We start from the raw sequence: 20,518 nt of genomic DNA on the forward strand, positions 1-20,518 counted from the left end.
TTCTATTTAAGTAAACCTAGAGAGTCCCCACCACACACAGGAACAAATAGCTTTCCCTTGCATTTGTCAGCCTATACACATTCCTGTGTTTGCTATCTCCAAATCTTGGCTGGGTTGTTTAGTGATTTCGTTTATATAGGTAGACAGGAATTTCTGAATAGAAAGAGCCACGAATTGCCAAGAGCAGAATACTGTGGAATAAACTTAATCATTCTAGTTGGGGTTACAATCTCTGCTCCTGGATGAAAAAACAAGCCCAATTCAGCAGAGAAACGAGTCTTTGGATAATCACCCTCTTCAGCCTGTGGTATAATGTGAATGTGGAGAATGTCATTTTCCAGGCATGCTTGGTCTATGCTGTGTTTGTAGGCAAGAAGCTGATGATTGACACAGAAAATAAAATCCTAATGGAGAAAAACTATGTGCTCTGAGAGGCCTGGTGGGTGGCAGACCATACTCTAACAGAGGGGAAAAAGGCAAGTCAGAGAAAGGCACCAGTGCATCGAAGGAATCAGAGGCAAAAGGAGAGGGCTGGTGCCATCTGGACTTTATGTTTCCATGCATGTTTTCTCCATTTTTGCAAACAGAATGAGAACATCTATTTGTGTTTATTTCGTATTAAAGCTGGAGCTGTGTTTGTATTGGTAACCCATATTTATGAAAGGAACCCTGCCCCAATTGGGTAGGGAAGGATAAGGTGGGAGAAGACTATAAGAGATCAACTAACCCTATAAAAGGTCTGCCTCGGTGAGGGTGCTTTCCAAACCAGGTCTCTACATGGCTCACTGGCTGCTAATTCAGATAGCAGAATCACATTCCTCCCTGACTAGATCTTCTGGCCTGGCAGCAGATTCTCAGCAAACAAAAAATAAAAGCATTAAGCTGGTTCTCTCTAATTATGTCTCTCTCTAAATATCTAATTATCACTGAGAACAAATTGCATGTTACAGAGATAATATTATGGGGAACCGTTAATCTGTTGGGCTTCTGCTTTTGAATTTTTCAGTCAGTGCTGCAGCTGCTAGAGCAAAAAATTTTGCCACCTGGACACTTCATTATGATTTCATATTTAAATGCAAAAACTGCTGATGAGAGGTTATATTTGATGGGCTTGGCTTCTTCAAGCATTCTACAGATTCAGAGAAAAAGAAGGAACTCAATATGCATTCCATTTGCACCTTTCCCACATTTTCCAGCTAGTGTGGGTTACTGAGAATTGAGCTTTTAAAGGGGAAAAATTAAATATGAGGTCAGGTTATCTGAGGGGTGCTGGTAGGTGACAGCTGAATTGGCTTCTCTGATTAGTCTTTGTTTCTGTCAGTGAACAAAAGGCTATACAGCATCCTACATCATCCCCCACCCCCACCCTCCCAGCTACGGGGGGGCTTTCCTTAAGAAATTCAGATCCAAATAATACGCATTCTCCAAGATTACCTGATAATTGCACTTACAGTAATATACTCAAAGGTAATTAACATTCATTCTTCACTTTAGAGAATTGAAATTACCAAGTACTTATCCTATAATTACATCTTCATGCATTCACTATTGTATTCCATAGCATTAACCATGTAATTAAGCAATGAACAATGACTGTGTAAGTAGAAAGAACACTTATAGAGAATTTGTGTCCCATCCAAAAAAATAAACAAATTAAAAGTGCCACTTTTCAATTTAGACCCCATAGTTTAAAGGAGAATTGTTCATCACTTGATAGTGCTAGTAAAAATCTTCTGTCCCTGATAATCTTGAAGTCAGAGGACCTAAATTTCAATTCCAACTTTGCTACATATAAACTGTATGTCCTTAGAAAATTACTAACCTCTCTGAGCCTTAGATTTTTTTTTTTATCAGAAAAAGGATTTGGTTAAATGAGAGATCTCTCTAGCCCTGGAACTTGTGACCCTATGTAAGTATGAAAATCATGATTCCGACTTACTATCAGTGGAATATTGTTTGTTTTTGAGTGATTTTCCAGCAGGTGTGAATTGAGCTGTCTTTATTTTCATGCCTCAGCTCAGACTCAGTAGGACACATTAACCAGATGACCAGTCAGACCCAGAAGAAAGAAGCATATCACTTATATTGGGATTAAAATCATGACCCTATTAGCAGTAAGCTAATGAGCTAAGCCAGCAATTTTTTTTTATCATATAGAAAATCAATACAAAAATCCCTGCCATCCCTCCTCTTCATTATGGACCACTTAAGTTCTTTCATTCTCACATTGTCACTAAATATGTTTTTAATATTTCTTATGTCATCAAAGTGTGTATAATATAATATTGCATATGTGTGTATATATATATATACATACACACATACACATACATATATATATATATTTCAAATTTTATCTGCTCAGTCAATATAAAGTTCACCTCTTCACCTCTTTGTAAAAGTGTCTATTATTCTTAGTTCTCCTAAAGTCCAACTGTCTGGCTTTTTTTGCAATAAAAACACCCATTTTTGTTCAACAATTATTTGAACTACATGCTGTGTTTGTGTGTGTGTGTGTGTGTGTGTGTGTGTATTTTCTTTATCAAGACTGCAACTTTAGTAAATATGACTTTTTTCCCATGGTAACTGTGATGGTCATCCTTGAGCATAGAGGCTATTCCTTTTGTAACTCATTGGTGTTTGTTGTTGCTTAGTCTCAGATATTCACAAAGATTGATATCAGAAGTTCTGCAGTGCCCAAACCTGGTATACAACTGCCTGAACCTAAAAATTGTTTAAATAAATTGTTCCTGTCAGAGACATGGCTCCCTAACCAAGGTGACTCTGTCTGGCAACACTGGCTAAAAATAATGGTATAATTCAGTCTTTAAAATGGTTTCCTTCAAAATACTACCTAAAAATATTCACCAATGTCATTCAATCCTATGAGAACAAATCCGATATCTGGACACGAGGTTTATATTATATGATACCTAAGCCTTTCACAAAAATGTATTTCCTATATGATAAAACTTTATTTTATGTCAGGCTAATAATAGAGTAATGTCATGATATGATATAGTGTGTAATGATATGCTAGGCTCCCATCAAAAAGTCAGGGTTCAAAACCTGCCTCTGGCACTTACTGTGTGGCCAGGGGCAAGTCACTTAACCACTCCAGGACTCAGGCAACTCAGGAATTATATAAATTATGGATAGATTGTAATCTAAATTAAGTGAAAGGAATTCTCACACAAACAAAAACATAGGTCCTTTCACTATTGACCTGTTAATAGGGCACTAGGATGCTTAAGGCTTAATTACATCATAAATTATCTCTCTTTTTTTTGCTTTTCTTTTTGGAGGGTAATTGGGGTTAAGTGATTTGCCCAAAGTCACACAGCTAGTAAGTGTTAAGTGTCTGAGGCTGGATTTGATCTCAGGTCCTCCTGACTCCAGGGCCTGTGCTCTATTCACTGCTCCACCTAGCCACCCCCATCATATATTATCTTAAGCATTACTTAGATTGTAATCTCACAGATAACAGGAACAAAGTCTTATTCATTTTTACAGAGGAGGCCTTACTTTTTATATATACCTTTTATAGCACAATACCTTACAGGAATTTTCAACAACTATTTACTAATTGAAACCAACTGAAGAGAAAAAGAAGTAAGCATAAACATAAGGAAGGAAAGAAAACCAGCGTTTGTTAAGTGTCTTTTACGTGTCAGGCACTGGACTAAGTATATTAGAAATATTTCATTTGTTCCCCATAACAGCACTGGGAAGTAAATGCTAATATCATGTTGATTTTACAATTGAAACTGGGGCAGACATAGGTTAAGTGACTTGCCCAGGGTAACAGAGCTATAAGCATCTGAGACCAAATTTGAACTCAGGTCTCCTGACTCTTTCACTGTTTCATTACCTAACAATGATCATGACAAATGTAATAATCATAGCTAACATTTATATAATGCTTTAAGATCTCCAAAGAAAGTTCCATACGTTTTCTCATTTGATCCTCATAATCTTCCTGTAACATAGGTGCTATTATTTGACAGATGAAAACACTGAGGCAGAGAGAACTTCCTTGCCCAGAGTCAAATAGCTAGAAAAGGTCCAAGGCAGGTTTAGAACTTGGGTTTTCCTTTGTCCAAAGCCAGAATATTATCAGCTTTTTAATTTGTCCCTTAAGCATTTGCCATCATTACCAATAGGCACATAGAGATAAAATTAACCCATTTGCCTAATACTCATCAAGATAAATCCATTTAATCCCTATAATCTTCCCTTGAGAAAATAGAGGAAGTGGAATTGTAATAGTTTGAGAAGACCACAGGACCCAATTCCTAGAAATTACCTAGGCAGAGGTTAAGCTTAAGGTCAACTTGAGAACAGACAGTCTCTTTACAAATGATGTGTTGAGGGGGGGAAAGAGGCTATTTGAGATGATATATACATTTTTTTTGCCCCTACTGGGATATTTGACAGTCAGAGACAGAATGTGCCTTTGCATTTATTTCACCAACACCAGAAATCATCAGTGTTTGTAAGACTACAGTTCTGAATCCTGCATGTAGTGGTCTATAACTGGTGAGGCCCATAACTCACTGAGCTACACTGACCTGGAGAAGCCGTAGTTAGCCATTTTACTACCCCCCTCATGTCAGCACTTGTCTCTGCTCTGGAGCTTTCTAGTGTCCAGCTTATATCACAACTAACAGGTGAGCTGGCAGCAGGTCTTATGTTAAGATGAGGAACCTATTAAATACAGAATGAGAAGATGAAAGACTCATTTCTTCACCAGCTCCAACACAATTAATTTGCAAAGTTGTTTATTGAACACAAAGGCTTTTGACTGAGCACTTGCTACTACCATCCTTTCACTGATACTCTTATTAATCACCTAATTTCATAGTTTCTATGCTTACCATCTTGATAATTGTACCATTTAAAAGACCTCTATGACCTTCAGCCGAAAACTTACTGTGTAGAAACTAAGACTTTTTCCCTCTGGGTTAGATGTTTTAAAATGCTGTTCCTTGGGATTTGACCTCATTTTTCAAAAGGGAGATATATATCTGCTTCAGGAAGAGAGAGAAGAAATTTACACTTGGAATTTTATTTTATTTTATAGTTTATGCTGTAATATGTTTGAAAGTTCATGAAGAACATTGTTGATGTTCAATATGGAACCAATAAATTCTAAGTACAAAGAAATGTAACTCCATAATGATGCATGCTTGTATGCAAAGATCTTTTATCAGTTTAATAGCATCTTTTATCGTCTGACACCTTTGGTTTACAAGTTCACTTGATGGTCTGTTTGCTACAGGGCCAAAGGAGACTTGGAGGAGTAGGGGAGTTTTTCTGCGGAACTGAATACTCAGTTTCAGTACTAAAGCTATGATGATGTCATAGGTCAATATGGTTTATATCAGCAACACCCACTTTGGCTGTGAAACTTCTCTGGGGGCTGCTGCCACATGAAACATTAAAAAAAAATCTTGTTTTCTTTTAAAATTGCAAACCAAGACACATCTCCTGCACACAGCTTCACAGAGAATTTCAAGGTAGAGCAGTGTGGCATTCTTTCTTCCCAAGGCAAAGCTAAAGACATATCTTATTCTGGTTTCCTTTGAAACAGGTAATTTCCATTTTCTAAGGAAAGGTTACAATCTGCATGATAGTAGCCAGCATTTCTGTTCCACACCTAAGTTGCCAGGGTGAGAGATGGAGTGGGCAGAATATTTATTGTGAGAGAAAGCAGATATAGAAGCTCAGGAGCAGAAGAAGCTCAGGAAGGTGTGCCAGTCATGCAGTGGAAATGTGAAGGCCAAAACTAATTACCTTTTTTCAACAACAAGCTTGTGAACACCGTCCAACTGACAGGCCTGTGGACAGACTTGTTTTCCTTTTTTGACTTTAAAGTACATTACTTAGCCAATGAAAAATGATATTATTACTCTGGATTGCTCATTGGGATAAAGATGATTGATATGGGCTGTATGTGTTACATCATATGCAGAAAGAATTGAGATTCCGAACTGTTTCTTGGGGCTCTTCCATTAGTTTCTCCTGTGTCCTTCAACCAAGTCACCATGATCTTCATTCTTCAAGTCTCCATTTAATAGATGTCTGGTGCCTGCAGTATCTGTCTCACAAAAGTATTAGAGGATTACTGAGTTCCTGATTACAAAGTACTGCAATCTCCTGAGGTCAGGTAAGGGGCTTATGGATAACAGACAGGAAAGAATGGTTTTAATTTTCTATTGTTTTGGAAATAAGGTGCTTTGACTGGAGCTCAATCGATTTGGGAAGTCTAAAACTAGTGAGAAGTCTCTTTCCCACCTCTCAGAAACACTGATAATTCAGTGTTGTTTAAATTCAGGTAATCTCTGAGGACTACTTGGCTACCCCTGCAGAGAAGTGAATCAGATGAGTTTGGTTTTCTGAATGCTTCCCAGTTTAAGTGGGATAATATGAATTCAGCCCATTAGTTCATCTCAAATCTGTGGTGCAGATGGCAACGTCTCCCCCAACTGAATGGCAGATGTAAGTTATGAAAAAGCAACACTGACAATAATACATTATTTGTGAACTAAGGCTTATAGTCAGCTAGAATGTACTATTGAGATAAGGGAAGACTCAAGCCCTGACAAGCAGCTTCAGGAATTTTCAATGGGACTTGTCCAAGTCCACTATGGAATCAGAACACAAAAGGCTTCTCTTCCTTCCCACCTCATACCTACACCCTAGGCCTCCCCATACACTGCAGGCACCGACCACCACCCCAGTTCTGCAGGAAGGATATTTTTTAAATTTCAAGAAAGTAAAAAAAAGGTAGTTTCCAATGGATTAAGAAAAGAATAGAATATCTGTGGAGCCTGCTGGTCAGAGAAATCCTTGTTGGTTGTTACTGCCATTGTTAGAGAAGTGCAATTTAATACCACTGTTTACAAGAATATTTAACCAAAGGAAGGGATTTACAGCTTCTCAATAATTGGCATTATTGAACAAAATGTTTAACTCCTCCACATCATTTCTACATCTTGGAAACATCCTTTCCACCCTTTTGGATTTAGCAGTATCACCAGGAAGAACAATAAATGCATATCTAAAAGTTTCCCATAAAGTAGAATTTCCTATGGAAAGATGTGCTCTGAGGTTGGCTATGTTGCATACTAGTAAATGTTGTTACAGCTATGAGCCTGAAATATAAGTGAGAAGGGGAAGAGCGAGGCTTTCTTTCCCTTTCTTTATAGTTCCCTTACTAGATATTTACAAAAAAAAAGAGACATGCTGAAGGTTTGAACCCTCTCTTTAATAACTAACTGTATGCTTCATTTCTTCCACTCTTATTTTAATGCTTTGAACAGAGAATAGCCAGTTTGTTGTACTGTTTCTTAAAAACAACAACAACAAAAAAAACCCTAGGAAGTTGCTGCATTACATCAGGGGGAATCTAAGAGCTGAGCTCTCTCCTCTGCAATAGGCCCTGCCCTGCATAAATAACAGTACAGTAAGGGGAGTCACATGTTTCAGGCATCTCTCCCCTGGTTGCTTGTGGCATGGATTCTTCTTCTTCTAGATTAACTCAGTGGAAGAGTCAAGCTTGTACTGGGTAACCTGTAAATGGAAGTATTGGGGTAGCACAGAGGGATTTATCGCCTCACTTTAAAATAGTTATGGTAGGAACAATGCTGGTCTGTAGGGTGAGAGGAGCACCACTGTGGCTGCCCCCTGACACTACAACTGCCACTACCACTACCACGGCTGCTGCCACAACCATTACCACTGCTACTCCCCCAACCACTCCACGGCTGCTCCCCACCTGTTCTAGGAGCAGAAGAATGGGCAGCAAGTCAAGCTCCAGCATAAGGAAACCCCCTAGAGGAGACTCAAGGAATATCTCTGGAACTCCAGAAGAAGTTATTCCTTCAAAAGACAACATAGAATGACATCTAATAACTTTGGAACCTCAGAATACACGGTACCACAAGGGCAAATCCTCCAAGAGGCAAAGGAAGTGGTTTCTTTGAAGAACCCACTCCGGTCCTGGCTCGATAGCATTTGAATCCCCTGGTGGGAAAAACAGTGACATCTTTGGGTCTCCAGTCACCATTACTGAGCCCTTGGCACACCCAAACCAGCCCAAGGATCATATCATCTTATGTGAAAGTGAGAAGAAAAATTTGCAGCTCAGAGCTGCAGCAAATACACAATCTTCAAGAGAAGGACATGATGGAGAAATGTGACAAAGGAAAGGAGGAGCAAGCTAAGAAAACTGAGTCTAAACTCTAGGTTGACAACAACTAGCCCAGCTTGGGCCCCAGGCCTTGCTGGAACCACAAAGTCCTCAACCCACCAGTTGGCAAATCCAGCACTTCTTTCTACTAAAGGAAACTAATACCTGCATCTTCAGACTAGAAACTGTCCTGTTAGGGAGTCAAATTTGTTGTTTCTAATTAATTAGTACAAGTTGGGGTAGGACAGGAAGGGGAGGGGCTGATGATTTATGTGAAGATTTTCATGCTGCTGAAACTTGTCTTCTAGAAACAGCTAGGGCTACATAGGACCAGAGGACACAGAACCTTTCAGGGAATAGAGAAAACAAATGTTGTGGGAGCGATAAGGAATTCCCCAGGTTTGTATCCAAGAATTAGTTCTAAATATGAAAGCATCTTTGATGGAGAGAAAGAAAATGGGAAAAGAGTAGGATCAAAATAGGTACTAGTAACATCTGTGTTTTGGTGGACAAATGTACATCTGGCGATGGTCCTTTAGCAGTAGCCATTGACCGTGTCACTAGGGGACTAAAAACCCATGTGCTGAACAGTTGCCTATGGAATGCTTCCCACCCACGTCTAGTAAAAAAGATACAATTTGTGTTTCAGAAGCTCACAGAGTCCTTAAATCCTAGAGTGATGATACAGGACCTTTACCTTTTACAGGAACACTAGTAATATCTGAGAAAATGGATGTTAAATCTACTTGTGTCCTTTTAAGTTTCCCTCTATGATGCATTGTTCTGCAGACATCCTATGAGAATTTTAGACCTTTTCCCCACAAAAGTCAGGGGAAAACTCGCTAAGCTGTATTGGATTTGATTCACTCTCAGCAGATGCTTATCAGTCAAGCCAGCTTTCCTTTTGCCTTGTTTGTAGATCTATTCTTAATGGAAGATTTTTGCACCCAGATCTTCCATGGGCATCTGTAACTTCTGTCTTCTAGGAGCCCTTGGTCTGATGTTAGATCAAAAGACCTGCCTTACATAAGAGAGTAAGTTGGATCTCTTATTAACTGATTTTTAAAGTGAATACTTTCTCCCTGCCATTCTCTTAAACCTTACATGCCTTTAACTACCATTGAAGTTCACTAGTATTGTGAACATACTACTTTCACAAACCACAGTTCTTTTCCAAAGGGGATAAATGAGGCCTTCTAGTCTTTTTTAAATGCCTTATTAACCTATCCAATTTCTTTCTGATATTTTGGTTATTCATCTTTTTCTAAGTCTTTTTTGTTACTATAATCAGTTGATGGGGAGGAAAGCAAATTACTGAGAACCTGTAATTCTTCAAAATAAACATTTTGGACAATATTTAAGGAGCCATTTTTAATGCTGTTCGGGTACCAACTTCACAACTGCTGATGACTTTGAACCCTTTATGGCACCTTAATTAAATAGGTACACTAGAGAGTGAGCATCGCCTCCAAATTCCCTCATATGAGTGATTAGTCATTTCGGGGAATCTTTGCAATCTTCTTCCCAGTGAAACTGGAAACATTAGATCTGGAAATTAACTAGATTGGTAGCATAATATCAGTGGATAAAATATGAGTTTTTCAAGTGGAGATAATGGACTACAATTTTCTTGAAGCTATTCTAATCACATTTAACTATAGAAACATGTCCCTTCATTTCATTTAGGGAAATGTTCCTCAGTCAGACTAAATAACATTGTATTTCACAATTCCATACCTCTTGCATTTTGGAACATCTGCTATTACCATGCAAGGAGAGCAGATGAGATTTCATAGTGGTGGGGTTCATGATGGATATCTACACAATGAGCCCCAAATTCTGGAAATGATGTTCTACTTAGAATATTTAGCAAACTGACATCTTGTATTAATATGCACCCATTTTCCTTAATATTTAAGCCCATAGTAAATTGCTGTTAAACACTTCTTACTTGGCAAATTAAGGGGAACTGGCATATGGGATTTGTTAGCCAAAGATTTTATACCTCTTGAGGATTCCTTGATTTTGGAGATTGCTTCATAGCCAAGATAAGCTTGCTATTTCCTATGAGCTTATAAAGTATAGATGATGCCCAATTTAACTAATGGGCTCTGTTCTAAGATTTTGGAAGCCAGTTGCTTGAAACTAGGAAATCATTTTAATGTAGAAACAATGTTGTAAAAGTGGTGATTAAATTCTTAGGCCGGATCACCAATGTCTACTTAACCCAGAATGTAGCTGAACTATGAAACCTGATCACCTTTTATAATAGTGTGTCTATGGGAAAACATGTTTTGGGTGCTAGCTTATGGTGCCTAAAAGGTACCTCATCAGCCACATCCCTGGCAAAGATAATTCCCCTTTTCCACTTGCATTCTGAAGCTTTAGGACACTAATGGTGATTCCTAGAACAAAAATTCCAGCAGAATGGAGTGTTGAGTGACAGGGGTGGAATATCCTATGGGGAAGATGGATAGAAGTGTTGTTCTAAATAGCAGCAGTTGGATAATATTGTCCCTCCCCTTCTACTTTTCTTTTCCTTGTCTCCTGATGTATCTTGCTGCTGTCGACCCTGAAACTGGGCATAGAGGAGCTCCGGAAAGGTAGATAATGAAAGTAGCCCATGAGAGTGAGATTGGCTAGCAGCAAGAAGAGCTAATGTGTCTGTGCTCATTTGTATGTAAAGGAGGTGCCTATGTCTGGCATTTGTCGCAACTGCCTGTATTTGGGAGATCCAAAAGACTTTTAGCATCCTATTCTCGCTCTCTTCTAAAGTGCATTAAAAATTTAGGGGCAAAAAAACCTTGTGGTAGCAAAAGTCTTACATTTTTCTTTCTTACAAGAGGAGATATCTGTAAATTATTGCTACCCCATAGTACTCTCTATAAGAAATAAGATGTGCAAAATGGAGAGTCTACAATGGATTGGGATTCAGACTGAAAAGACTTAGCTATAGCCAGAATTCTCAGTTCTGAAAACAGAAGGGAAAGAATTAATTTGGAAAGATGGAAGAAAAATGAAGCCCTGATTCACCCAATACCAAACTTCAGAAAAAGGATTTTTATGGAGGCATAAGAGTTTTGATGAAATAAAATTAAAATATTGGGATATACAAATTATTTTCCTTTCCCTCCACTATCTTTATCATAAATCAGAAGTTGATATCTTAAAAAAACAGATTTTTGAAAACAGCAGAGAATTAGTAGGTGAGCTCCTTGAGGGGGGATGCTGTTTTTGTCTTTCTTGTATCCCTAGCACCTAGCAGTGTTCAGCACATAATAAGGGCCTGATAAATGCTTGTCAATAGTGATAGTATTTGTGTGGCAATGACTACACACCATCCCTTCTCTTAATTCTGATTCCCACAAAGAAACTAAGCATGGTATTTCCACCAACCTTCTTACTCCCAGAAAACCACAGGTTAAGGGAACTTTAACTTCATGATTCAGGGACAGCCAAGGCTTTTCTTTGGCTCTAGGGGAATTTCAAAATAGCTTTTGCTGGGGCCGGGATCCATTTAGAGTATCAACTCAGCTATGACATTTTCAGACCAATGATTTGATAGCAAAGAAAGTCACAGAAGCAAAAGATTCTATTGTTAGTCGATGATGACAAAGGTACACACAAAGCTATGAAACTGCCACTTCTATCTTCTTTTTTTATCTGAGTTGGTTTATGAGTGCCCTATGCAACAACATCAGTCTCTTTAGACACTACCCCTTTTGTTCAGCACTGGACCCATTTCTGCTTTTGTCTTCAGAGCTAAGAGCCCTGAAAATGCAAGGCCATTAAATTCCACTTATCCTTATCCTGTTCTCCCAAAACCTAGCATGCACATCAAAACATGACCAATTTTCCTGTCTTCTCTCTGCCCTGATCTCTGTGATCTAGGGTGATTTCCCCTCCAATGTTCCTATCATTTTAACTTAGCAACCTCACGTAGGGAAAGGAATCAATAATATTTCAAAGGATTGCCAAATTAGCATCCTCCCAAAGCATGTAGGATAATTAGTGTTTGCAGAAGCCTCAAAAGAAAAAAAAATATCATTATGCATAGTCAGGTGTTATTTCTGCAGATAATACAGGATTTAGAGCAAGAAGAAACCTAAGAGGTCTTCTTAGAGCAACTCTCTCATTTTAGAGATGAGGAAACTGAGGCCCAGAGAAGTTGAGGGACTTGTCCAAAGTCACAAAGTTTGCATCAAAAGTAGCATTTGAGCCCAAGCCCAAACCAGTGCCTGTTCTGTTGCATGACACCATTTCTCCCCCTTGATAGAGAAAAAAATTATTTTTAAAAAATACATCACAATTCTCAATCTTATTTTGCCAGAACAAAGGCAGATATAGTGGCTTTCACTTCTGGTAATTTGAAATAACACATGAGACCTGTATAGAAACACATGTCTTATTTGACTCGAGCTTTTAGTTCATCCCTTGGTAGTTAATTATGATACCTCTAGGTCAATTAGATGCTTCCAAATCTCTCCATTGTTCCTGTGGTTTCACTCATAAGCTATGTGTTATGGTTCTAGTTCATTTGTTTTCTTAAATAAAACTCAGAGAACTGTGTGCATGCGACTCAGCGTAATGATCACAACCAGCGTTTGCTGCAAGTGCGCCAAAGTGTGCCGCATAATTAAAATGCTTATTTCACCGAAAGCTTCTTATTTTAAATTGCTGTTATACAGTTAATACTCTATCATTTCCTACAAAGAATTTTTGTTAAATAAGAACAGTTTTACATCCATATCTTTAGCACATATGATTAGAGAATTACATGATCAAATTAAAGGATCAGGAACAAAGCCCAAAGTGGCTGCCTGTATTGTCCAGCCAGTGCCAGCCAGTTCACTCAGAGATACACTTATATGACTTAGAGATATTTTGTACCTCTATCCCAACTGCCTCCATGTCATTTACTTGGTGGCATGTTTGACAAGCTTTGTGTTCATGTTGCAGTATTAATATAAAGACATGGCTCCCAGAAGAATAAAAAGACTTCTGTAAAAACTTACCATAAGCTCCATTTTTTCCAGCCCAGATCTTAACAGTTAGTATAGTTTTGCCAACCCTAATATCTGTCAAGGCCACGGACCCTTTTTGTCTCTTTGACCTTTGTGACTGATGACCTCTATTTTCTTGACATGGCCATAATTATTTGTATGAAGGGCCCAAATATGTGTAGATATCACTGAAACTTAGTGAAAGCCAGATTCCTGGTACTGTACAGAAAGAGTAGGGAGTTAACTTTGGTAAAGTTTGAATGTGTCAGGCTGATATTTGAAGTTTTACTCCATGCAGAACTCAGGGACCTTAGAGATAATTGTAGCATAATTCTATTAGAGGGTACAGCTAGGTGGTGCAGTGGATTGAACACTGGGTTCAAAGTCAGGAAGATTCATCTTCCTGAGTTCAGATCTTGCCTCAGATATTCCTTAGTGGTGTGACCCTGGACAAGTCACTTACCCTGTTTGCCTAAATTTCCTCATCTGTAAAATGAACTAGAGAAGGAAATGGCAAATCACTCTAGTATTTTTTCCAAGAAAACCCCAAATGGGGTCATAAAGACATGACTAAAAAAAGATTGAACAACAACTAAGCATCTCTTTCCTTATCTTCTTTGCAAAAGTGGGGGACAATGGGTATATAACACAATATATTAAGTCACAGTTATTAATTCCTGATTTCTCTGGATCTCTAGGACTGAGGGCACTGCTCTGTTTATTGGTGACAACATGGTACAGAGGGGCCAGATTCCAAGGCCTAGGATCTGGGCTAAAGATCTAGACCTGCTGCTTATGACCTGTGTGACCTTGGACAAGTCACTCAATCTTTCTAGGCCTAAGCTTCCTCATCAGTAAAATGAGGCTGTAGAACTATTTCAAAGTTTCCTAACCTGGAATCTGTGAACTTAACTGCTTAAAATATTTTGATAATTTTATTTTACCATAATTGATTTCCTTTGTGTTTCTATGTATTTTTTTAAATTCACTTCTGAAAAAGGGATACTTAGGTTCCACCAGACTGTCACCAAAGGGGTCCATGACACAAAAAACATTAAGAACCCCTGCATTAGATAATCTCTCAATTACCTTTCAGCTCTCAATCTGCAAATATGCCTAATAAATGATGAGTTCTCTATTGGTGTTAAAGGTAACAGTTTCCTTAAAATGAAGGTAAAAGTCAGGAAATTTAACATAGTAGGAAGAATATCAAAATTATTCTTACTAAGGTAAACATTTCATATCATGTAATCTATTTTCAGTGAATAAGTAATATCCACAAAACACTTGAAGTCATATAGATTTACAATTTTAAAATATAAATATAGATTGTATTTCCTCTATTATCCTAAATAATTCTTATGTGAGTTCATTAGTTGATATTTCAGTCCTATAACTTGAGGCTTTTTGTTTGAGGGTGGTATTTTTTTTTTAGAAAACTTCTGTCTTGCTTCATTCAGTTTTTATTTAAACTTTTCATTTAACATGGAAACATAGAACAGTTCCATTTGGAATAAGAGTGAATATTTTTCAGCATATGAACTGTTACTAAATGATTTGCCAATGATATGAAATTTTTCAAATTAAATAGGAATCCATTCATTCCATTTTGATTGAATAGTTTAGGCTGACTAAACAAAAAAAAATTGTCAGAATTATTTTCAGGGCCTAATTTAATACTGATTTGAATGGGCCACAAATCTAAATATTTCTCTTTTATAATTTGATATGACTCCTTTCTTAGTCTTTTCTAACTCTTCTCTGCTTGATATTAATGTTAAAGTATTAAATGTAAAATGGAAATTAATGTTAAAGTATTGAAGGGAAATTGTCTTAATATTGCATTTCAATTCATCCTCAAACTATCGAAAAAGGTATGGTATCTATCTCATAATACAGGTTTAGTGTTCCTGAAAGAAGACAGAATAGTAAAAAGTATTTTCAAAGTAAGTGTGTACCTCTACAACCTCAGGCCTCCTTTTATAGATTATCCAGATTCCTAATGGTAGTTAGAGTTTATTCAAATATCACACACTATAATTTTTCAGGACAAGTTCTACTGATAGATGTATTTCCCTGCATTTCATTGGGCAACATTAAGTTCTAGATGATAAAGTAAATTGCTACTGATTTGGGAAATACTCAAACAAAGTTTGGCATGTGGATATAATGGGATACACTTGAAGCATGAGAAACAATGTATGAGGAATTCAGGAAATCATGAGAAGACTTTTAAAAACACATACACAATAATGTAAGAAAAAGCAATACTAAGAAGCAGTCAAACTGGTTAATCATAACGAATAATCTTGATTGTGGAGAATAAAGAATAAAACATATTTTCCATCTCTCTATAGAGAGGTGGGGACTTGTGAGTATGGAGTTCAGTGCACGCTATATTAAACACAGTCTTTTTGTTTTTGTAGGTTTTCTCTGCTAAACAAGTTGTTTCTGCTACTAAGAGGGTTCAAATGGGGAGCAAATTGTAAATGGGAAGCATTGTAAAAATTAATAAGTGTTTTTAAGTGCCTACTATGTGTCAGGCACTATGCAACAATCCCTACTTGTAGGGAGTGTACATATTCTTCACATCCATGAAGAGGGCTATGTGTGTGTATAACATACATGCATGTATATATCATACATATGTATAACACACATGTACAACACATGCACATACATATGCATGCATGTTCACAATTATCCTAAATATAATGTGGATAAATGTAAATAAATATACACAAAGAAGTTAAATACACAGTAGTTTGGGGTGGAGGGCACTAGGAATTGAGGGGTTAGGATCAGGAAAGACTTCATGGAAAATATGGTGCTTAAACTGAATCAGAAAGGAAGAGGGAAATTATGAGAGAGAGGTAAGCAGAGGCATCAATAAAACTTTAAACAGAAAAACAAACTGTTTTTCTCCTATAGGAAATTTCTGTCCATTTTTTTTGTTATTGATTTATGAAAAATCCAAGTTATCCAATAGTATTTATTAGCCAAACTCTGTAACAGTAGGATAAATTATGTTTTCATTTCCACATCTGCACACTGAGATTGTTTTGGAGATCTTTCAACTTAACTCATTATAATCAAGTTGTACCAGCCTTTGTTTTAATAAGATTCTAATCTCTAGCTCTATCCTTTGCATCAATGACTTTACACTGTTAATTGCTTTCTTGTCCTCCATTAAATTGTGGTTGGGATTGCTTCATCCTGACTGAGTCCTTTTGCTTAGTATTCTGCTCAATGCTTTGCAGATACATTTAGTAGCATCAACTTCTCATAGAACTAAATTAGCTATTATCCCTTTCGTCCTGAGGTGCAGTTTTATGTATTTGATTTCTAGCTTGTGTCCAACCAGAAAATTCATAGTATCTTCCACATTCAAAAAAAAAAAAAGAAAGAAGGAGGAAAGGCAGATGAGTATATGGTCTGAATTAACTTCTAGATTGAGAAGAACAGAATGCATTCATTTATTGTTTTATAGCGCCAATTAAAAAGACAAAAGGGTCTATTCTTCCTCTCTATTTGCAAGAGTAGTTTCCATTAACATTAATGGGAGGGAAGTTCACGAGTGGGAAAGTGAAGCCTTCATTTTAGAACAGAAAAATCAGAAAGCATAATGAATTTCTCAGTGTTTTTTAAACTAAAGAAACAGCAAAAAGCAATAAACAATTTTTCCCACTACTCTGTTTATTTATGTATTAACAAAAATCACTGGACAACTTGAGGCAGCTCCTTCATTCAAAAATCAATCAGATATGAATTTGTTATTTTAACACAAATAACAGGACATACAGAAGGAATTCAGTAATGAAAAGCAATTGGGGGATTTGACAGGTCTTTGCTGAAATGGAGTCCTATGAGACCAAGCTTTTGGAAGCAGAGGTGAAAGTAGAAATTGGTTTACCTGAAGATCTCTGTACATAGGAGCTTAATTTTCAAGGGAGACTTGCTGTCAGTGTCAAACTTATCTTTTGACACATCTTGCCTGAAATCTATCAAAATCGGGAAACTGTTTTCGACTTTTTAGTATAGCTTCTGAATTTATGATTGCCTTGTCCAGTGCTTCCCTTTTGCACCTTATGAAAGTTCTAAATTTTCAAGCCCAGTCATCTGGCATAATTTGGTGAAGTCATTTTTTTATCCTTTCATTGGTCCTTTGCTTAATTGCTTAAGAGTTAAATTATTTAGTGAGAGGAGCTCCCAAAGCTTTCATAATCTTTCTTTTAAAATATTGACACATTCATTTTGCATCTGGCTTATGATGAGTTCAAATTGCATTTTAACCTTTGAAATATGCTTCAAAGATATAAAGCAGTCTTCTAAGTAAAAGTCCTCTCTCCTTGGTGACTCAAATCCTGTCCTCCATTTCCTTGGCTTAAACTTTAATTTGGTTCCAAAAGCCAGGATCAGGATCCTCATTTTTTTACCCTGAACTCTCACCTCCTTTGACTAGTTAATGCCATCTCTGGAACACAGCCTCTATTCATACCAACCTGTGATATGCTGTTTCTGAAATTCTTTCATGCCTTAATGACTTCCGTTTTTCAACTAGAGAAAAGTCCTATCCTTATTACTGAAGGTTTTCTTTCTAAGCTAAAGGGGACCTAAACCCTTCATCTAGACTTAGCTGTGTATTATGAAATGCCACCATATCCACTCATATCACCCTTCCCCTTTCACCTTTAATGTCTTCACTTCTGTCTTGGAATCCAATTCAGGACTGATCTATTGCTGTCAATCTCCATAACTATTTGCATAGTATGTTCTTGACAAATTAATTTAGAATGTAAATTCCTTGCCAGAAGGGATTGTTTCATTTTGTTTTTGTATTACTAGCAACGTACCTGGCCCATAGTAGGTAGTTAAAGTTTAATGTTTCATTCATTTGTTCATTTATTCATTCACTCAACAAACCCTTATTAAGTGAAAGCAATGTGCAGAATGCTCTAGTAGACAGTAAGGAAGAAACAAAGATTAATAAAAGAGAGTTCCTTCCCTCATGGAGCTTACAACACAGCAGGGGTATTTAGAAACAAAACAAATGACCATAACACAAAGTAAAATATTGTGGATACATGAAAGGTACAAAATAAACTTGTAATAAGGGTTTGGTCATTTTTGATGGTTGGGGGAGAATGGCTTTTAAAGGCCATGATCAGAATAAGAATGGAAATTTGTCCTGGTGGAGAGAGGCCAGCCTTGCAGTCAGCAAGAAGTATACAGTATTCTAATTCTGCCTCTGACTCATACTGAATGTAAAACCATGGGCAAGCAGATTAACCTTTCAATGCCCCAGGCAAATCTCTAAGACTAAATTATAGCCCAGTCAGAATCTTTGGAAAAAAATTTCCATGCCAGGAGTTTTCCACACTGATGAAATCACTAGAGAGGGGCATAGCTTATAATTACTCTCAGGAGGAAATAGGAAAGGCTTCTATTTGAGCCAGGATCTAAAAAGGGTGTAAAACTTAACAAGTGGAAGAAATGATGAAACAAGGAGGAGCAAGAAAAGGTAGGGGAGTGGCCTGAGCAAAAGAATGATGTCACAAAGCAAGTACCAGGAATAGTCAGAGGTCTTCTTCTACTGAAGCAGAGAATAAATAAAAGGAAATCAATAGTGGGAGATAAGCTTCCAGTCACAGAATCATCAAATTTCACTGTTGGAAGGGGGCAGTAAAGATCATTTCCTCCAAATTCTGCCTGAGGCAGAATCTGTTCAGTAACATTGTTGAACCTGAACACTTATATTTGACTAGGAGCTAGCTATCTCCTGAGGCAGCCCCTTTTTAAACACCCTTTTTTAAACTGTTCTAGGAAACACTTCCTATCCTAAGCTTAAATCTTCCTGCCTATTATTTCTTCTCTCATATTCTACCAAGGTACAGAGCTGGGAGGAATCAACCACCATTTGTTCCTATGGCCACTCCCAGACTTCTTCAGCCACTATCTCTCAGCAAATTCTCCTTTGAGAGTCTCTCCATCCACATGTATTTCCCTGTCAAGATCACATTATTGTCTGTCTCAACAATTTTTATGCCTACCCCAGTCTTTCTTTCTACCTCAAACTTTGTGCTACAAACTCAGGAACTTCAGAATTCATGTTGATATCTCCTCATATGCCCTAGGATCGAACTTTCTCAACTACTTCATCTCTCCTGACTTAAATCTCTACTATCCTTCAGCCACTGAAAAGAGTGGTCATTATTTAGATGTCAAAATCACCCCTAAACTGTTCTACATCCATAACCTAAAACTGTAAGTCTTTTCTCTGATCACAATAGACTGTTCTATATTTCCCTCTGCTTCCCTCCTAAATTTACTGCTCATTCTCACTAGGATCTCATATTTCTCCTTCATTCTCTGCTCTAATCTTACTTTGGCCTCTCTCCATAACCAGTTCAACTATAACCTGTATAGTTGAATCCTTGAATCTCTTGCCCCTCTGTTCTGTCACTCTTTGTGAGTTATCATTCTTCTAATCTAAGTCATCTTCTTTATTTGACTTTATACTCTAACTGCTGAACACTTCTGGAGAAAGTTATATAACTGGGCCAACTGAGTCTTTAATTAACTTTCTATCCTGCCCTCCTCATCAGCTTTTCCAAGTCTTTTCTCTCTCACCCAATCCCTGACACCATGTCCACCCACCTTTTTATCAGCAAATGGAATCACCTTCTTTTCTAAAAAAAAAAAAAAAAGGGAAAGAAATTGAGGCTACACATAATGACCTCCATGATCTTGCCCACTCGACCACTCAAACATCTACCCATGTTCTTACAAATTCTTTTCTACCTTTACACAAGCTTGCAAAGCGCCACTTCCACAACCAACCCTTTGTGTCTTTCAGCATATCCTCTCCAGTTTCCTCTGGGAGATTGTAATCTCCCCATCCTTAAAAACAAAATAAAAGTCCTTCACTTGACCCTGACAACTCATCAAGCTATCATTACTATTTCCCTTTTCCCTTCCATGGCCAAATTCCTAGAAAAAGTTGTCCATAATAGCTGTCTACATTTCTCAATCCATTTTAATCTGGTTTATGACTTTACTACTCTACTAAAGTTGCTCTTTCCAAAATTATATAATACAAGACCTTTTCTTAGTCCTCATTCTCATTTACCTCTTATAATATTTTGATACCATTAAATATTTTCTCTTCTTCCTGTTTTTTCCTACTGCATATTTTTATTAGTCAATCAACAAGGATTTAATAAATGCCCACCATGTGGGAGGTACAATATAAAGATACAGGTGAAATAGGTTCTCAAAGGACTTGCATTCTAACAAGGGAAGGGAAAGTAACAGAATAAGT

At 37.3% G+C, this 20,518-nt stretch overlaps 1 protein-coding gene and 1 pseudogene across 1 annotated transcript in view; both read left to right on the forward strand.

The window, feature by feature from the left end:
• ATRNL1 (attractin like 1) overlaps nt 1-20,518 on the forward strand; it is a 1,293,617-nt gene that overhangs the window by 1,202,866 nt on the left and 70,233 nt on the right. The window lies entirely within an intron of this gene.
• LOC138168721 (jupiter microtubule associated homolog 2 pseudogene) lies at nt 7,647-8,707 on the forward strand (annotated as a pseudogene).

This window comes from Petaurus breviceps, unplaced genomic scaffold (genome assembly GCF_028583685.1).
Source record: "Petaurus breviceps papuanus isolate PSGF00001 unplaced genomic scaffold, PetGlider_PUasm1.0 37, whole genome shotgun sequence".
Lineage (NCBI taxonomy): Eukaryota > Metazoa > Chordata > Mammalia > Diprotodontia > Petauridae > Petaurus > Petaurus breviceps.